The sequence below is a fragment of the Camelus ferus genome, chromosome 9 (genome assembly GCF_009834535.1).
Source record: "Camelus ferus isolate YT-003-E chromosome 9, BCGSAC_Cfer_1.0, whole genome shotgun sequence".
Taxonomy (NCBI): domain Eukaryota; kingdom Metazoa; phylum Chordata; class Mammalia; order Artiodactyla; family Camelidae; genus Camelus; species Camelus ferus.
The window spans coordinates 5,234,142-5,243,705 of record NC_045704.1 but is presented as its reverse complement, the minus strand read 5'-3'; the positions used below and the strand labels follow the sequence as shown (position 1 = coordinate 5,243,705).

General features: G+C 43.7%; 1 long non-coding RNA gene across 1 annotated transcript in view; it reads left to right on the top strand.

The window, feature by feature from the left end:
* Positions 1–9,486: 9,486 nt before the first annotated feature.
* Positions 9,487–9,564, top strand: part of LOC116666066 — an 11,991-nt gene continuing 11,913 nt past the window's right edge. The window contains exon 1 of the long non-coding RNA XR_004322941.1: positions 9,487–9,504. This is a non-coding gene — a long non-coding RNA (uncharacterized LOC116666066). The remainder of the gene's footprint in view (positions 9,505–9,564) is intronic.

Here is a 9,564-nt window from a genome sequence, read left to right as displayed (position 1 = left end):
CCACAGCTCCTCTGAGCTCCTGACTGGTGAATCCAGCTTAACAACAGGACATCACCCCTCAGATGTCCCATAGACACTTCGCACTCAAAATGCCACACACAGAACCATCTCCTCGAAACCAGCTCCTCCCGTTACACTCCCCCTGCAGATCCGCTCTCCAGATGGGTCACTGGAAAGTCACCTCAGCAGTTCTGCAGCCCACCGCACTGGCCCTGCAGTCACCTCTGCAGCAGTTACCACTTCGGCCGCCCATGTCTCTATCCCTCTGCCCAGGGCCTCTCTGCAGGCGTGTGCCACTTGTTGTCTGGGTTACCTGGGGTGGTCCCCAAAATATCCTTTCCCCCCAAAATATGGGCCTCTCCCCCAAAATAGTATCTTCCATTCTGCTTCCAGAATAACCAGGTCTTCTTCAACATAAACATTATGCAATTCTCTTGCTTACAAATATTCCAATATACCCCTGTTTCTTAAAGGATACCTTCAAGTCTAAGCACACAAGACCCATCCTGACAGAGGCCTTGTGCACCTGATATTCCCACCCATGGATACTTTGTTCTAGCCCTACTTGTTGTTCTCCAGTCTGGCCAAGCTGCTTCATGCCGTGTACTCTTATATGTCTCTACCTCTCTGCATGAAGTGTCCACTCCCTCTACCACACATTAGAGAGCTAACTTCCTTTCACCTTTCAAAATTCAGTTCAAATATTTCCAGCTCTAGGAAGTCCAATTTGTGTTCACCTGCTTAGCAATCCATCAACTACTCGCCATGCCTCACCTGGCCTGGGGAGTGCAGACACCAAGTCTTACCTGTCTTGGTCTCCCCAGCAGTTGATACAGTGTTTGGCATAGCAGGTGCTCAATGTTTGTTGGATAGATAAACGAATGAATCAGTAAAGAGATGAGAGGTCTACAATCCCCCCCAGTTACTCAGCTGCCATTTTGGAAAGTTCATTCTGCGGAGTTAAGGAAATGTCAGTGCAGGTGGTGGGCAGACAGAACAGAGGTGAGGGCGTGGGGGAGACAGGCCTGGTCCTGGAGAGCGCAGGAGAGGCGTGGGTGGGATAGCACTGGAGAGAGAGGGAATGGAGGGGGCGGGTGCAAGGAGATGTTGAAGAACAACTGATATTAACTGCAGTAAATTAAATGGAGAACATAATATATGAAGGGAAGATCAAGTTAACACAGCAAGGGTGGAAAAGGCAGTACCAGAGACAAAGAGGTCTCCCTTCATCACTCACTGCATTTCACTTACGGCACCCGCCCTCTGGGAAGGCATTGCCAAATTCTTGAGAGACTGGTGTTTGTGCTGTGGGTGCTCTAAGTACAAAATGACATCTTATGGCTTCCAGATTTTAAGACTGATAGATTATTTCTCTTATGTCCCATGTCTGAGTTCACAGACAGCAGGATCATTCACTGATGGGGGGAGAGCTATTGTGGCTAACAAATCAGGATTACTCTAATAATCTCAAAGGACAGTGGGGAATTCACTAAAACAAATAAAAGAGAAATTTCACTCAGAAAAAAAAAAAAACATATGCCATATAGAACCTTGTGGGGGCCTTGTGGGCAATGTTACCACCAATCATCTAACAGTTGTATGTGAGTGTGTTGAAACTCCAAGCTCAAGTCACTTAAACACATATGAGGACGAGTGTCCAGGCTGTGGTGCTCCGGACATGGACGGGAAGATGAAAAGCCTGACTACTGTCTCCGACAGGATCAGTCCAGCCGGGGAGCACAATGGACACGGACACGATCACGCACCATCAAGACAAGAATCAACTGCAATTCATGCCTAGAGAGGAGAGCAGAAAATCTCTAAAAAGTGGAGGGGTTCCTGCCAAGGCTTGGCAAGAGTCCTTCCAGGCAGAAAAGCAGAGAAAGGTACTTCAGGAGGAGACTAGGGTTGGTGGCTGGGTGCGAGGCCTAACGAAGCACGGGTGGAGGGCTCCAGGGTCATCTGTCAGAAGCTGTTCCCCTTCAGCAGCTAAGAGGCATAACTAAAAAGGCAGGTGGGGTGTCATTAATGATCATGGGGAAAACTAGGGAGGAGGAAACTGAGGTCAGGAGATCACCACCAAAGGCACTTTATTTTAGAGGAACAAAAATAATTCAAAAAGCACTTGGAAATTCTATCTCCCATGAACGAAAAGAACACAAAATAAGTTTCACTCCAGCATTGAATACAGAATAACAGACTGCCTACTCTCAGAAATGGATTGAATTTTCTAATTCGTTAGGGATTATTTAGATAATAGGAAAATGAATAAATCTGAAAAATCTCTCTAGAATAGCTGTTACTCCATCCTGTTTTGCAGGGTAGGGGGAGGCTGAATTATTTAATTGGTATTTTAATGAGACTATAAAGTTCTAAAAGTCCTATCAATTTCTCCCAAAAGTGTACAACTTTTCCTTTCAATGACCTTTATTTGACTTAACTAGAACAATAACTTTTTTCCAAGGCTTTTTTCGTGTGTGTTAAAATACCAAATGATATGCTGCCCTCAGAATGTTGTTGTTATTATTAATGCTGATAATAGCCCCAATAAGACATATTTACAATTATGACTCATTTTGGAATAACAGGTCATTGGCTTATAGTCCTTTTGAAAATAAGCAGAATAAACGAACATAACTTCTACACCAGGGACTGCAGCTGCACCCTTAATGGAACCTGGTCACGAAACACAACAAAAGCAAAGATGAAACTCAAATCAGACACCAGGCCACAAAGCATAGCTGACTGAAGATGCCACAAGATGACCTTTCACTCACCGAGGGAACCAGATGCGTTTCCATGTATAATGTATATTTTAAAAGCAATTATTTTATATATAGAATGTAATTTAGGAAAAAAAAACTCCCTCTATCTGTAGACTTATAAACAGGAAGCACAAAGGGGTGCCTTTGCAGACATGAACCCGCATGCATAAATGCAAAGCCTATTGACCAAAATCCTTTCCTGTCTCCTAAGCTTAAAAAAAAAAAACTAATTCAAGGCAGTGGTGAGCTGAAAGGGCTCAGATACAAAACGTGCACATCATCAGCCTTCTAGTAGATAAAAGTGCGCCATGCATAATAGAAAAGATGACGTTTCCTATGGAAATCTATTTTGAGATGCAACCATTTAAAGGCAACCGAGAGCTCAAAACCAAGTTCAACCAAAGAGAAACAGAGCCCAAGCAAATGTACAGAAATGGACAAAGACATTGGAGAAGGAGGGGATCTGTGCTCAACCAATACTCCAGATCAGCAAATTCATCCTGAATTCAAGCCAGTGATGTGCCATGAGGTCACTCAAGGAACCAGGCAGAAACCATCGGCCAGAAGAAATAGGAACAATGTCAAAGGCAGGTGTGAGATGTGGAAGGGGTGACCCTGTGACCCTTGCTGCCATGAGGCAGGATGCTCTTGCGGGCTTTCTGCACAGGCTGGCTGGCTCACATGACTCTGTTTAGAAGGATATCAGCCAACAGCTGTGCCACACGGGCTACAGCCCGAGCTGAGTCACATCTAGTAACGGTTCTGAGTTCATCCTTAGACGACATGACCAGAAGGATCTGAGAATCAATGGTGGAGACGTACCTGAATGAGTATTCCATTTCATTCCTTGGCAGTAAATCTTCAGCTTTGTACAACATAAATATTGACAAAGATACACACAGGCACCCTATTTGAAAGCCTGACTGCATAATTGCATCTAATTGAGAAAAGCGGGCTCCGTTTCGGTATGCTAGGTCTATTGTTTGGCTCAGTAACCGATGCTTCTGAGACCCAAAGCATACTCTAGTATAACCGACAGCACCGAAATCTCCACTGATGACTTACTCATTCAAGGTATTCATAAAATAACCCCAGTTTGCCCATGGGATACAGATGGTTGTCCCGTTCCCATCGTGGGGTGGTCTGTTCTGCTCCCGAAACTGTGGCACCATTAGATTCATGACCCAGCTGCCAAACAGATCAAATTATAAGGCAGGATATTATCAGACCAAGGTCATAAAAGTATTACTGACATTTCAAGCTGAACACATCATCTTCCCAAGAATTTAATTTCTTGTTTTCAGGATAAATTTCTTTTTATTGCTGCCTCCCTACCCCCAAATATTGTGAAAACTAGTCCTGACTACGTACCTTGGGTTTACCAAAATTGTAACGACTACTACTTTATCTCCTACCTCCTTTTCAGGTGGGCATATTAGCTTTTAGAAGATACCTTCCCTCATTTGTCTTTTTTCCCCCCATTTCTCTGCTATTATCCACCATGGCCTTTCCAGTCTGAAAATCGTCAGAGAAAATAAGTAAAAGAAAGAAATACAGGGTCTGTGAGCTGGTGATAAGTGCTGCGGAGGAAAATAAAGGAGGGCGAGGAATGTGTGGTAGGGAGGAGTGGGGATGGGGCAGTGACCTTTGAATAAGGCAAAGACGGAGGCAAAGTGGTGGGCAGAGGGAACAGTGATCACAGGCCTGGAGGTCCCTCACGCTGGACAGACAGCATGGAGACTGGTGTGGGCCAGAGTGAATAGGAAATAAGTGGTGGTTTTGGGGGTGGAGCCTAAGAGGCTGCAGTGAGGATGTGGGCATTTTTCCCTCTGAAGGAATTGCGGAGCCATGGAGGGTCACCGAGCAGAAAAGTGATACTCTAACGTTGGATCAACCAGGTCCAAGACCCTAATTTAAGCTGAACAAATCAAGGGCCAAAGAAGTGACATGCCACCTCAAATTCAGTGCAGAGCTTGAAAGAAACACAGCCTCGACTCGCAGCCCAGTGCTCTGCCCCCTCCTGGATGCTGTCCCACAGAGCTGTCTCTAAGGTTATGTTTTTTCCTCACTCAGAGGCTTGTGGGACAACTGAATGCTTCCCCCTTTTTCAAATGGCAATTTGTCCTGAAAGGAATTCGGAGTTGGCAGTGAAACAAGGCATGGACCTGTAGCCTACAGAGCTGTTGTCCCTGAAAGCAACAGCTGGCGCGTGGTTTACTCGTGGAGTTCAGCAGAAGAGACAGAGCAACAACAGACAACTTAGCATCTGGCGGAGCTTCGGCTGACTGCACTGCACGTTTGGATGGATTTCAAATTTGGACAGTGAGGCGGCTTCACACGAAAGGCAGGTGTATACATCATACATGCCCACACGTCTGTATGCACACACACGTGGACACACACAGAGTATATGATGTGACTTGTAAAGAGCTGCCCCTGCTAGGTTTCCCACTGCCTCTGATCTCAGCGTTAACCTTTCCCTGGCCATGCTCCCAGGTTTGCTACGAGATTTCTTTGCAATGGAACATGCCCTTCGCTTCACAAACTTTCCCCACTTCTTTCAATGACATTAGGGGAAGAGCAGGGAGCTCTGGGAAGTGGTGGGGATATGGACTCGAGATACCCCTGAATCTGAATCCACACTTCATGGCTTATTTGTTATTTAACTTTATTTACATTCAAAATGCAATTGTTGCAGATCTCAGAAGTTGATTTACACTCACTGCTATGGCAGAATGTTGCGGTCAGTAGACCCACCACTGGATCCTCTTATTCAACACGTTCCTTCCAATAATTCAGATATTACTGTATCACAAATGCCCATTTCTATATTTTGATACCTGCTTTTCAGTATAATTATCTTCCTTCTTTATTCTCTAAATCTTATGATTTTAAAACATTTTTCTGAGAAGTGGTCCACAGGCTCTTTACTTATGATAAGTTGATAAAGAGATCCTGGAGATCAAAACCACATTTAAATCCTGAGATAAACTCAACTCTGTCATATACATGGCTAGGTTTAGTCTGCAAATACTTTGTTTAGTAATTTTTGCATCAAACAACAAGGTCCTACTGTATAGCACAGGGAACTACATTCAATAACTTTTAATAGCCTATAGTGAAAAAGAATATGACAAGGAATATATATATATGTATGTATAACTGAATCACTATGCTGTACACCAAGAATTAACACAATATTGTAAACCAACTATACTTTCAACAAAAAAAGTTGAAATAAAATTGGGAGATGAAACTTCCACTGCCCAGGCTGCTGTCAGGATGAAACGATTCAAAGCAGGCCAGGTATTAGCAACCCCCCTAACACATCAAAACCCCATGTGGGATCTTCCTTTTGAGCAGCACAGGCTAACCGGCTGTGGTCACCTGTAAATAGGGTTGAAGTCACTTAGACCCTTGGCTTGGGAACACCGTGGCCACAGGGGTGGGGGTCACTGCAGCACCTACGAGAATGACGGGGACAGCCTGCTGCCTGAAGCCGCTCCCCAGGCCGCAGCCCGGAGCGCTGCAGTCAGGTCTGAGGTCCGGCCGGGAGCGCACAGCTCCACAGCCACTCGGAGCCCTGCGGTGCGGGTGGAGCTGGGACCGCGCTCGTCCATCACCCTTCCTGGCACCCAGACTCGGGAGTCTCCTGGGGGAATTTTTCTCTGCCTCATACTTCCTGTCTCAGCCTCTTGTGGAATCCGGTCCATGCCCCACGGAAGCAGGGCTTTAACCCTCCGGGACCCAAATCCATCACGGTTTGGATCCAGGATGTAACTTCCATGTTAACTCACCTGGTGCTCCCTTCTTGTGCTGAACTGCCCTCCCCCGTCGATGGCATTAGGTCGTATTAGAAGTCCCGACTTGCTTGTCCTTAGCTAAGACTCTGAGCCTCTTGCTCAGTCTTCCTGAGTGGAACCACTCTTCTGTGGCAGAAAAGCTTGGGCTGTCGTCTACCCATCATTGTCCTCGGTCTTTTGGGTTTTCTGTTGGTTTATGGTTCTTGTGCAGGGATACCAATTTGCACATGAGAAGCACCTGTAGACATTTTAAAAAATACAGACACTGGATCCTCCCCACTCTCCAGCCAAGGCTGGAAGATTTCTCCCTCTAGCAGGGGTTACACAATCATTTGCTTGGGAATTGACCACACATATTGGCATAATCATAGTAAATTGCCCTTTACTCAGTGCTTGCCACGTGGCATTTTCTACTTCATGTTGTCTTTGTACGTTCATTATCACATTTAATCCCTGAATTATAGATAATCACCATTTCTGTTGAGGACACTCCTACTTGCTAATCTTGAATACAAGTATCTTTGATTCTCTTAATCTATTTCATTCCTGAGTTTCCTGTTCCTGGATTTAAAGAGTGAATTATGGACACATGTATTTAAGATTCTCTTATTATATCTATCTGACTCATCCTCTAACCAAATCATATCTGGAGAAGAGAGATTTTCTCTTTTAAACATTTGCATTTTCTTACTATATAGTAGTGCGTACACACGGTGGAAAATGTAGAAAGCATATAAAGTAAGAAAATTACAGCCATACATTATCTAAACACCAAAGGACAGTGCTATGTCATGTTGGGCATTTAACCATTTTTCTTAATATTTTATCATAAAATTTCCCTAGGGCAAGTTACTTAACCCTGGAATTGTACTAGACTTTTGTCAAGTACAGAATAACATTCCCAGAAATGACCCCAACATCAAAATAGTACGTGAGGCTGGGAAGGCCATAGGGCACTCAGCTTATTCTCTGAGTCCTACAAAGAATGCTGTTAATTCACTGATGTTACTCATTCGATGCCTGTGAGTCACTCACTCACTCAGCTGGCTCGGACTGAGACCTACTTTATACCAAGTGCCGATCCAAGTGCTGGGGAGACCCCAGAGAGAGCCTGGATCACGGCATCACTGTCCTTCTTCATTTGCTCCCAGAATCCTACTCAAGCAAACCCACATGGGATTGGGGGGTGGAGGCAGGTGAGATATGGTAAAATTCATTTCATTATGTTCCTTTAGACATATTTAAATAGCATGAAAATAGTCACTAACTTTGATAAGTTTTCTTTTCCCTTCCTATGTATTTTTGAGGATGGGTATAGTTTTGGGGCAGCAAGAGTAATTGATAGATCTTTAGTATGTTAGGATTTTATATGAAAAATTAAGAAGGAAACTGGCACCTTATACAAAGAGAAGAGGCAGTGAGGAAAACACAAGCCACCCTCGAACTTGGCTACCATTCAGAATTTCTGGTATTCAAAAAAGGGAAACATAATTCAAAATATATTCCCTAAATATTTTAGCCCAGAGTAGAAATACATGTAGGCAAAGTTCAGCTCACTGGAACCTACAACAATGTGCTTACTTAAGCGAAGGTATAAACAGACCACAGATACTATAATGCATCCTTTACTTTAAACTAGTTCATGTGAGCAAGTTTCATTTCACATGAATTGCTCAGTACCAATTTAGGAAATATATCCTTCTTGATTGGTAAAAATAGCTCACTGATAACCAGATTCAACAAAATTTAGTGTTAAATAATTAACCTATTTCCTTCAGGAAATGCTTTTGAGTAATCTGAGTTAAGTATTTCCTCTATCTGATCTATTTCTTTTCACAGAGAAAAGTAGTATTATTTGCACATGAGCTACTTTTACTCCTCTGGAGAAATCTGACTGTGAGCTCAGGGTAAGAGTTGTCTACTGCACAGTAGGGAAAAAAAAGATTCATTTCACAGCAAAGATCAGAATCTTTTTTTTGAGGGGCATGGTGAGCTGGGGGACAAGGGAAATGCCTTTGTTTAGAGACAGACCACAGTAATCCATCCTGAAGCTGAAAGATGAAGACCTTGTGAAGAAATGTGGAAGGACACACTGACACACAAATGTGTTCACTCTGCAAAAACAGAAAGAAGGAAAGAAAAAATAATTTAACTGCCCTATAAAGAGAATGGACAGAAAATTGGTAATAAGGGAGAGTGAAGGAAGGTTAGGGAAGGGAGGAGAAACAGTGAAAGGGAACTTGGATGCGGTGGACAGAATAGCAGGTTTCTGGAGCTTACAATGAAGGATGATAAGAAAAAAAGTAAAGTTTAAAAAAAGTTACAAAGTTTAAAATAGTTTAAAAATTAAAAAATGAAGTTAAAAAATAATTTTTTTATAGTGGCATGGAAGATTTTAAAATGATGGAGGTTTTTATTTCAAAATTCAAGTTGTTTGAGTTTCTCCTCCATGCTCCAAACAACAGTAAGAATTGCTTGTGTAATTGGTTTTGGGGGACACCACAGAGAGTGGTGAGCAATGCAGTTAGGTTGGCCAGGAGCAGAATGCTTTTGTGGAAGGCAAGACAGAAGAGAGATCAACAGTTTCATGAGGACAGAAACTCAAAGCCAGAAATTATCTTAAAAAGCTTAGTGTGGTGGGCAGAAAAATGATCCCCCCCAAGATGTCTATGTCCTAATCCCCAGAACATATAAGAGGTCAGTTTTCCCTGGCAAAGGGGGCCTATGGCTGCAGATTGCGGTTAACGGCTTGCTAGCAAGCCGACCTCTAAGCAAACGAAGCTGGATTATATAGGTGGGCCCAGTATAATACCAGGGTCGTTAAGCGAGAAAGGAGGGAGGCAGAGCGAATGAGGGGAGACAGGAGAGGATATGTGACCACCAGGATCGAAATGTCGAGGCCACACAACCATTGCGAACTGAGAGAGAGAAAAGAGGTACAGTCCAAGAGACGCAGGTGGGCCTCTGGAAGCCAGAAAAGTCAAAGATACAGGTTC